Genomic DNA, 10,000 nt, shown 5'->3' with positions numbered 1-10,000 from the left:
TTGCTGGGCATGAATGTGTTTGAACTCTTGGGCCTGGAAGTCTGGTAGTAGTAGTATGATTTAAAGGCACAAAGTGATTGAAGTGTGCCCAGGCCCAGAGCTACTTTGCTGGGCATGACTGTGTTTGACCTCTTGGGCCTGGAAGTCTGGTGGTAGTAGTAGTATGATTTAAAGGCACAAAGTGATTGAAGTGTGCCCAGGCCCAGAGCTACTTTGCTGGGCATGAATGTGTTTGAACTCTTGGGCCTGGAAGTCTGGTAGTAGTAGTAGTAGTAGTAGTAGTAGTAGTAGTAGTAGTAGTAGTATGATTTAAAGGTACAAAGTGAATGAAGTGTGCCCAGGCCCAGAGCTACTTTGCTGGGCATGACTGTGTTTGACGTCTTGGGCCTGGAAGTCTGGTAGTAGTAGTATGATTTAAAGGTACAAAGTGAATGAAGTGTGCCCAGGCCCAGAGCTACTTTGCTGGGCATGACTGTGTTTGACCTCTTGGCTCTGGAAGTCTATTTCTAGGCTTATATAAAGGGTCAAACTTCTTGAAGTGTGCCCAGGCCCAGAGCTACTTTGCTGGGCATGACTGTGTTTGACCTCTGGGGCCTGGAAGTCTGGTAGTAGTAGTATGATTTAAAGGCACAAAGTGATTGAAGTGTGCCCAGGCCCAGAGCTACTTTGCTGGGCATGACTGTGTTTGACCTCTTGGGCCTGGAAGTCTGGTAGTAGTAGTAGTAGTAGTAGTAGTAGTAGTAGTAGTAGTATGATTTAAAGGTACAAAGTGAATGAAGTGTGCCCAGGCCCAGAGCTACTTTGCTGGGCATGACTGTGTTTGACGTCTTGGGCCTGGAAGTCTGGTAGTAGTAGTATGATTTAAAGGTACAAAGTGAATGAAGTGTGCCCAGGCCCAGAGCTACTTTGCTGGGCATGACTGTGTTTGACCTCTTGGCTCTGGAAGTCTATTTCTAGGCTTATATAAAGGGTCAAACTTCTTGAAGTGTGCCCAGGCCCAGAGCTACTTTGCTGGGCATGACTGTGTTTGACCTCTGGGGCCTGGAAGTCTGGTAGTAGTAGTATGATTTAAAGGCACAAAGTGATTGAAGTGTGCCCAGGCCCAGAGCTACTTTGCTGGGCATGAATGTGTTTGAACTCTTGGGCCTGGAAGTCTATTTCTAGGCTTATATAAAGGGTCAAACTTCTTGAAGTGTGCCCAGGCCCAGAGCTACTTTGCTGGGCATGACTGTGTTTGACCTCTTGGGCCTGGAAGTCTGGTAGTAGTAGTAGTAGTAGTAGTAGTAGTAGTAGTAGTAGTAGTAGTATGATTTAAAGGTACAAAGTGAATGAAGTGTGCCCAGGCCCACAGCTACTTTGCTGGGCATGACTGTGTTTGACCTCTTGGGCCTGAAAGTCTATTTCTAGGCTTATATAAAGGGTCAAACTTCTTGAAGTGTGCCCAGGCCCAGAGCTACTTTGCTGGGCATGACTGTGTTTGACCTCTGGGGCCTGGAAGTCTGGTAGTAGTAGTATGATTTAAAGACACAAAGTGATTGAAGTGTGCCCAGGCCCAGAGCTACTTTGCTGGGCATGAATGTGTTTGAACTCTTGGGCCTGGAAGTCTGGTAGTAGTAGTATGATTTAAAGGTACAAAGTGAATGAAGTGTGCCCAGGCCCAGAGCTACTTTGCTGTGCATGACTGTGTTTGACCTCTTGGCTCTGGAAGTCTATTTCTAGGCTTATATAAAGGGTCAAACTTCTTGAAGTGTGCCCAGGCCCAGAGCTACTTTGCTGGGCATGACTGTGTTTGACCTCTGGGGCCTGGAAGTCTGGTAGTAGTAGTATGATTTAAAGGCACAAAGTGATTGAAGTGTGCCCAGGCCCAGAGCTACTTTGCTGGGCATGATTCTGTGACCTCTTGGGTCTGGAAATGTGGTACTTTGAAGGATTAAAAGAGTGAAACGGTCTGAAGTGTGCGCAGGTGTAAAGCAACCTTGCTAGGCATGAAGGTGTGACCTCCAGGGCCTGGAAGTCTGGTGGTAGTAGTAGTATGATTTAAAGGCACAAAGTGATTGAAGTGTGCCCAGGCCCAGAGCTACTTTGCTGGGCATGACTGTGTTTGACCTCTTGGGCCTGGAAGTCTGGTGGTAGTAGTAGTATGATTTAAAGGCACAAAGTGATTGAAGTGTGCCCAGGCCCAGAGCTACTTTGCTGGGCATGACTGTGTTTGACCTCTTGGCTCTGGAAGTCTATTTCTAGGCTTATATAAAGGGTCAAACTTCTTGAAGTGTGCCCAGGCCCAGAGCTACTTTGCTGGGCATGACTGTGTTTGACCTCTGGGGCCTGGAAGTCTGGTAGTAGTAGTATGATTTAAAGGCACAAAGTGATTGAAGTGTGCCCAGGCCCAGAGCTACTTTGCTGGGCATGAATGTGTTTGAACTCTTGGGCCTGGAAGTCTATTTCTAGGCTTATATAAAGGGTCAAACTTCTTGAAGTGTGCCCAGGCCCAGAGCTACTTTGCTGGGCATGACTGTGTTTGACCTCTTGGGCCTGGAAGTCTGGTAGTAGTAGTAGTAGTAGTAGTAGTAGTAGTAGTAGTAGTAGTAGTATGATTTAAAGGTACAAAGTGAATGAAGTGTGCCCAGGCCCACAGCTACTTTGCTGGGCATGACTGTGTTTGACCTCTTGGGCCTGAAAGTCTATTTCTAGGCTTATATAAAGGGTCAAACTTCTTGAAGTGTGCCCAGGCCCAGAGCTACTTTGCTGGGCATGACTGTGTTTGACCTCTGGGGCCTGGAAGTCTGGTAGTAGTAGTATGATTTAAAGACACAAAGTGATTGAAGTGTGCCCAGGCCCAGAGCTACTTTGCTGGGCATGAATGTGTTTGAACTCTTGGGCCTGGAAGTCTGGTAGTAGTAGTATGATTTAAAGGTACAAAGTGAATGAAGTGTGCCCAGGCCCAGAGCTACTTTGCTGTGCATGACTGTGTTTGACCTCTTGGCTCTGGAAGTCTATTTCTAGGCTTATATAAAGAGTCAAACTTCTTGAAGTGTGCCCAGGCCCAGAGCTACTTTGCTGGGCATGACTGTGTTTGACCTCTGGGGCCTGGAAGTCTGGTAGTAGTAGTATGATTTAAAGGCACAAAGTGATTGAAGTGTGCCCAGGCCCAGAGCTACTTTGCTGGGCATGATTCTGTGACCTCTTGGGTCTGGAAATGTGGTACTTTGAAGGATTAAAAGAGTGAAACGGTCTGAAGTGTGCGCAGGTGTAAAGCAACCTTGCTAGGCATGAAGGTGTGACCTCCAGGGCCTGGAAGTCTGGTGGTAGTAGTAGTATGATTTAAAGGCACAAAGTGATTGAAGTGTGCCCAGGCCCAGAGCTACTTTGCTGGGCATGACTGTGTTTGACCTCTTGGGCCTGGAAGTCTGGTGGTAGTAGTAGTATGATTTAAAGGCACAAAGTGATTGAAGTGTGCCCAGGCCCAGAGCTACTTTGCTGGGCATGAATGTGTTTGAACTCTTGGGCCTGGAAGTCTATTTCTAGGCTTATATAAAGGGTCAAACATCTTGAAGTGTGCCCAGGCCCAGAGCTACTTTGCTGTGCATGACTGTGGTTGACCTCTTGGCCCTGGAAGTCTGGTGGTAGTAGTAGTATGATTTAAAGGCACAAAGTGAATGAAGTGTGCCCAGGCCCAGAGCTACTTTGCTGGGCATGAATGTGTTTGAACTCTTGGGCCTGGAAGTCTGGTAGTAGTAGTAGTAGTAGTAGTAGTAGTAGTAGTAGTATGATTTAAAGGCACAAAGTGCTTGAAGTGTGCCCAGGCCCAGAGCTACTTTGCTGTGCATGACTGTGTGACCTCTTGGCCCTGGAATTCTGGTGGTAGTAGTAGTAGTAGTAGTATGATTTAAAGGTACAAAGTGAATGAAGTGTGCCCAGGCCCAGAGCCAGGCCTGGGCAGCAGGGGGCGCTCCTGGCCATGCCCAGCGAGTTTCGTGCGAATCGGACCTGGTCCGGAAGAGATACGAAGGGAAAACTCATTACTCGTCGGGGTGGCACATCCAGGCTCTCGACCCTCCCAAAGCGTCCGACCAGGGTGCACCCTGCCGGGCATGGTTAGCCGCCAGCCCCCTTCCTGGAGGTCTGGTTGGCACGGGGTTTTGATTTATCGGTTTCATATCTCTGGGCTCCTTGGGAGCAGAAAGTCGGTTGAGGGCCCTTTGGAAAGAGCCGGGGCTGCCGTTTAACGCTGTCCAAGCGGCAGGCGAAGCGCACCCACCGTTTTTACGCTATGATTTTTTAAAACCGCCGGGGCGGCAAACACAGGGCCGGTCGGGTTTGAAGACGAATATCTCTTCGGCCCTTGGGAGGAGAGAAGCAGCGCGGGTCACCTTTGAACGCGCTCGCTGCCAGGAACGTCTGGCGTAAAAGTTTCGTGGGAATCGGACGTTCCTAGGCTGAGAAGCGAGCGCCCGCCCTCGGGCGGTCGGGGGCCCCTTTCTCATTCCCCGTCTGGGCTAAAAATACGAGGTCGGACCCGATGGACTCGGGAGACTGGAGAGTACCAGGGAGACCCTGGAAGCAGGCGACCCGACCCACGCTTCGCTGTCTCCTCGGCCCTCGGGAGTAGAAGCGCGGGGACGGTGGCGTGGGCAGCAGGGGGCGCTCCTGGCCATGCCCAGCGAGTTTCGTGCGAATCGGACCTGGTCCGGAAGAGATACGAAGGGAAAACTCATTACTCGTCGGGGTGGCACATCCAGGCTCTCGACCCTCCCAAAGCGTCCGACCAGGGTGCACCCTGCCGGGCATGGTTAGCCGCCAGCCCCCTTCCTGGAGGTCTGGTTGGCACGGGGTTTTGATTTATCGGTTTCATATCTCTGGGCTCCTTGGGAGCAGAAAGTCGGTTGAGGGCCCTTTGGAAAGAGCCGGGGCTGCCGTTTAACGCTGTCCAAGCGGCAGGCGAAGCGCACCCACCGTTTTTACGCTATGATTTTTTAAAACCGCCGGGGCGGCAAACACAGGGCCGGTCGGGTTTGAAGACGAATATCTCTTCGGCCCTTGGGAGGAGAGAAGCAGCGCGGGTCACCTTTGAACGCGCTCGCTGCCAGGAACGTCTGGCGTAAAAGTTTCGTGGGAATCGGACGTTCCTAGGCTGAGAAGCGAGCGCCCGCCCTCGGGCGGTCGGGGGCCCCTTTCTCATTCCCCGTCTGGGCTAAAAATACGAGGTCGGACCCGATGGACTCGGGAGACTGGAGAGTACCAGGGAGACCCTGGAAGCAGGCGACCCGACCCACGCTTCGCTGTCTCCTCGGCCCTCGGGAGTAGAAGCGCGGGGACGGTGGCGTGGGCAGCAGGGGGCGCTCCTGGCCATGCCCAGCGAGTTTCGTGCGAATCGGACCTGGTCCGGAAGAGATACGAAGGGAAAACTCATTACTCGTCGGGGTGGCACATCCAGGCTCTCGACCCTCCCAAAGTGTCCGACCAGGGTGCACCCTGCCGGGCTAAGAGAACAGCCAGGTGAACCCTGGAGGTTCCGAACTCCAGACCCCTGGACCCGACGGCTCAGTCCGCCTCAGGTGCACTACAGAGGTCCTCGGGCTGTCCCTGAGTGCATTAAAACGGAAATCAGAATTACTCCCCCGGGTGGCACTTCCAGGCTCTCGACCCTCCCAAAGTGTCCGACCAGGGTGCACCCTGCTGGGCATGGTTAGCCGCCAGCCCCCTTCCTGGAGGTCTGGTTGGCACGGGGTTTTGCAAATAGGTCCCGTCGGGTATATGGGAGAGCAAAGAGAATCAATGGGGTCCAAGCACTAAATTCATCCAGTGGCGTTCTCTGGAAGCCCAAGGGGAGTCCGAGGGGTGTTCGGCCGGCAAGGGGAGCTCTCCCTCGGACACATGATCAAACGCCTGTCCCCTACCGGAAAGTGGTGTGCTCTGGATGCCCCCCCCCCCCCCCATCCCCCGAGGGGGGTGCTTATCCCGCGAGGGGAGCCCTCCTCGGGTTAAGTGAACCATCATGCCGATTCCCCTATGGAAGTGGGCACATCCAGGCACACAGTCTGCTTTGCTCTCCCCGACCCGAGTGCGTCTGTTGGGCTGAGTGTACGCCCAGGCAACTGGATCCAATGGCTCAGTCCGCCGCAGCGTGCTTCGACGATGGGTCGTACAGCCATGCCACCAGGGTGGGCGTGTTTGTAAATGTACCAGTGGATTCTCGTCGGCCTGCCACATCCATGGTATCGACCCACCAGGCCTGTCCGACCAGGGGTTGACCCTGGACGGGCACGGTCTGTGGTTTGGCCCTTGTCCTAGATGAAATCGGGCACGGGGTTTTCTGGCCAGGTACCATCGGGTTACTGGGAGAGCGGCTTCGGTCTCCAGGTGAGACCAATGGTGAAGCAGCACGAGGCAATGGAGAGCATGCAAAGCGATGGGGAAGCCATGCACGGCAATGGCCACGAAAAAAAAAAAAAAATCACCACGGAAGGAACGTGAAGAACAAGGAGGAGTGTAGTGACACTGCCCAAAGCTGCCCGGTGTTGCAGGGGTCTATTGGTGTGTTGCTTCCTTGTTTGGTAGAGTGGAGTACCAGACCCGCCAGGGGTAGGCAAACCATTCCCCCTACGGTAAGTGAGGAGCCAGCCATTTGACGAGCGGGTGTCCACGTGTACGGGTGCGAGCGCTATCCCCCCACACGGGGTTAGGCCACGGCCTTAGGTGGACGTCTGCCGACCAGCCCCGGCTGATCCAGAACTTCTGATGTGGAGAGCGGTTTTGACAGATCCTCCCTGGTTCTAGCGGGTCAAGCCTCTGATGGGGGGTGGGGGTTATTTGTAACCCATCCCAGAACTCTCTGGGGGAGACTCAGACGGCCAGTCTGTCTACTCAGTTGTCCTATACTGGTGTCTGTGGTTTGGGAGGAAGGGAGTGCCCTGCTTTGTTGGCCTCCTCTTCAAACCTACCTGGGCCCACGAATCACTCTTCTTGGTTACATCACGAAACGTAGGTTGAGCGAGGCTAGGGGGGAGGGAATTCGACGAGGTCTTTCCCTTGTCCCCCCACCAGCGGCCCACGAAAATCAAAACGGCGTGAAGAGAGGGAACGCCGAAAGCACCTGGAGTCGGCCGTCCGCACCTCCGGAGGAGGTGGACGGGGTACGGTGCGGGCATGACCGGATGGGACAGCTTTGCATCAAGGTGAGAGGTCGGCGTCCGAAGGCCAGAGGGCGGTGCGCGAGCACGTTTACACTGGCCGCGGAAGCTGTCCTGGGTAGCCCTGTATGGCGTCTGGACCTGACGGCGCACGCACTTACAACCCGCTGCTTCCTAGCCCCCGGAAGGGGAGGCGGATGTCACTCGTGGTTCATCCCAGACCACGGTGCAAACTACCTGGTTGATCCTGCCAGTAACATATGCTTGTCTCAAAGATTAAGCCATGCAGGTCTAAGTGCACACGGCCGGTACAGTGAAACTGCGAATGGCTCATTAAATCAGTTATGGTTCCTTTGATCGCTCCACACGTTACTCGGATAACTGTGGTAATTCTAGAGCTAATACATGCAAACGAGCGCTGACCCTTCGGGGGATGCGTGCATTTATCAGACCCAAAACCCATCCGGGGGGCTCGGGCCCCCCGGCCGCTTTGGTGACTCTAGATAACCTCGGGCCGATCGCGCGCCCTCCGCGGCGGCGACGTCTCATTCGAATGTCTGCCCTATCAACTTTCGATGGTACCATAGTCGGCTACCATGGTGACCACGGGTAACGGGGAATCAGGGTTCGATTCCGGAGAGGGAGCCTGAGAAACGGCTACCACATCCAAGGAAGGCAGCAGGCGCGCAAATTACCCATTCCCGACACGGGGAGGTAGTGACGAAAAATAACGATACAGGTCTCTTTCGAGGCCCTGTAATCGGAATGAGCGTATCCTAAACCCATGGGTGAGGACCCATTGGAGGGCAAGTCTGGTGCCAGCAGCCGCGGTAATTCCAGCTCCAATAGCGTATATTAAAGTTGCTGCAGTTAAAAAGCTCGTAGTTGGATGTCGGGAGTGGGCTGGCGGTCCGCCGCGAGGCGTGCCACCGCCTGTCTCAGACCCTGTCTCCCGGTGCCCCCCGGATGCCCTTGGCTGGGTGTCCGGACGGGGCTCGGAGCGTTTACTTTGAAAAAATTAGAGTGTTCAAAGCGGGCCCGCTTCTCGCCTGAATACCTGAGCTAGGAATAATGGAATAGGACTCCGGTTCTATTTTGTGGGTTTCCTGAACCAGGGCCATGATTAAGAGGGACGGCCGGGGGCATTCGTATTGCGCCGCTAGAGGTGAAATTCTTGGACCGGCGCAAGACGGACGAAAGCGAAAGCATTTGCCAAGAATGTTTTCATTAATCAAGAACGAAAGTCGGAGGTTCGAAGACGATCAGATACCGTCGTAGTTCCGACCGTAAACTATGCCGACCCGCGATCCGGCGGCGTTATTCCCATGACCCGCCGGGCAGCGTGAGGGAAACCACGAGTCTGTGGGTTCCGGGGGGAGTATGGTTGCAAAGCTGAAACTTAAAGGAATTGACGGAAGGGCACCACCAGGAGTGGAGCCTGCGGCTTAATTTGACTCAACACGGGAAACCTCACCCGGCCCGGACACGGAAAGGATTGACAGATTGATAGCTCTTTCTCGATTCTGTGGGTGGTGGTGCATGGCCGTTCTTAGTTGGTGGAGCGATTTGTCTGGTTAATTCCGATAACGAACGAGACTCCGGCATGCTAAATAGTTACGCGGCCCTCCGCGGTCGGCGTCAAACTTCTTAGAGGGACAAGTGGCGTTCAGCCACGCGAGATGGAGCAATAACAGGTCTGTGATGCCCTTAGATGTCCGGGGCTGCACGCGCGCCACAATGGTTGGATCAGCGTGTGCCTACCCTACACCGAGAGGTGCGGGTAATCCGCTGAACCCCATTCGTGATGGGGACTGGGGATTGCAATTATTCCCCATGAACGAGGAATTCCCAGTAAGCGCGGGTCATAAGCTCGCGTTGATTAAGTCCCTGCCCTTTGTACACACCGCCCGTCGCTACTACCGATCGGATGGTTTAGTGAGGTCCTCGGATCGGCCCCGCCGGGGCTCCTCGCGGGCCTTGGCGGAGCGCCGAGAAGTCGATCAAACTTGACTATCTAGAGGAAGTAAAAGTCGTAACAAGGTTTTCGTAGGTGAACCTGCGAAAGGATCATTAACGGGTAACGCTGTCCGGCGTGCCTCCTCTCCCGACCCCCTCGACTTCGCCGTCCCCCCGCGTCGGGGCCCAGGGTCGAAAGGGTCTTCGGGGTTGCTGTTACACGTGGTCGCTTGCAGGTCAGGCTGGACAGAAGGCATAAAGGAGGAGCCTAGTCCCTCCCACCCCTTCCTCGTCCTCCGCCTCTTCCTCCGCGTCGTCCTTCAGCACCCCCCCCCCGCAGGCCCCGGTATTCTCTGGGTTCCAGCGCGAGAGACGCGTCGTTCAAAAAACTCGGCGTCCCCGCTCGTCGGGCGAAGGCCGGTTTCCCCTCACCTTGCCGGCAGGAGAAGCGCCTGCGAGTCGAGCGGGTCGTACGGGTCCGTCCCGCGCCCTCCCTCTCGCTCGCACGGCCGCTGCCTCCGTCCACCGCGAGGGGTTTTCCTATTTTGTTGTCCTTGTCATTCATCCCCGTCCCCTTGCTCGCTGACGAGCGGACTTTCCGGGGGGGGTTGCGAGCGCTGCTCCTCGTGGGGCAGGCCATGGCCCTTCCTGTGTTCGTCCGCCCACCGGCGTCCTGGGGCGTGGTGGTGGTGGGTGGCGCAGCCGGTTCCCCTGCTTCTCTCTCTCAGAAAGGAGTCTCAGGGGGACCCCCGGCAGGTACCTAGGGCTTGGCCCACGCTACGTGAGTTCCACCCCTTTCGAGGGGTCGGACGGGGCGGGCGCGGAGGGCCGCGGTTCAAAGACTGACTCGTCTGCCACGTGGGGCGTGTGGGCAAAGCGCAACCCCGCGCCCGTTTCAACACTCGCAGACGGGG

At 54.9% G+C, this 10,000-nt stretch overlaps 1 non-coding gene across 1 annotated transcript; it reads left to right on the top strand.

Moving 5' to 3' along the window:
- Window positions 1-7,364: 7,364 nt before the first annotated feature.
- On the top strand, window positions 7,365-9,203 carry LOC145656835 (18S ribosomal RNA). The gene has a single exon (XR_014122428.1). It is a non-coding gene; the product is annotated as an 18S ribosomal RNA (ribosomal RNA).
- Window positions 9,204-10,000: the final 797 nt, after the last annotated feature.

Source organism: Electrophorus electricus, unplaced genomic scaffold, assembly GCF_041902795.1.
Source record: "Electrophorus electricus isolate QZ-2024a unplaced genomic scaffold, ASM4190279v1 Scaffold93, whole genome shotgun sequence".
NCBI lineage: Eukaryota > Metazoa > Chordata > Actinopteri > Gymnotiformes > Gymnotidae > Electrophorus > Electrophorus electricus.
This window is presented reverse-complemented; position numbering and strand designations above follow the sequence as displayed.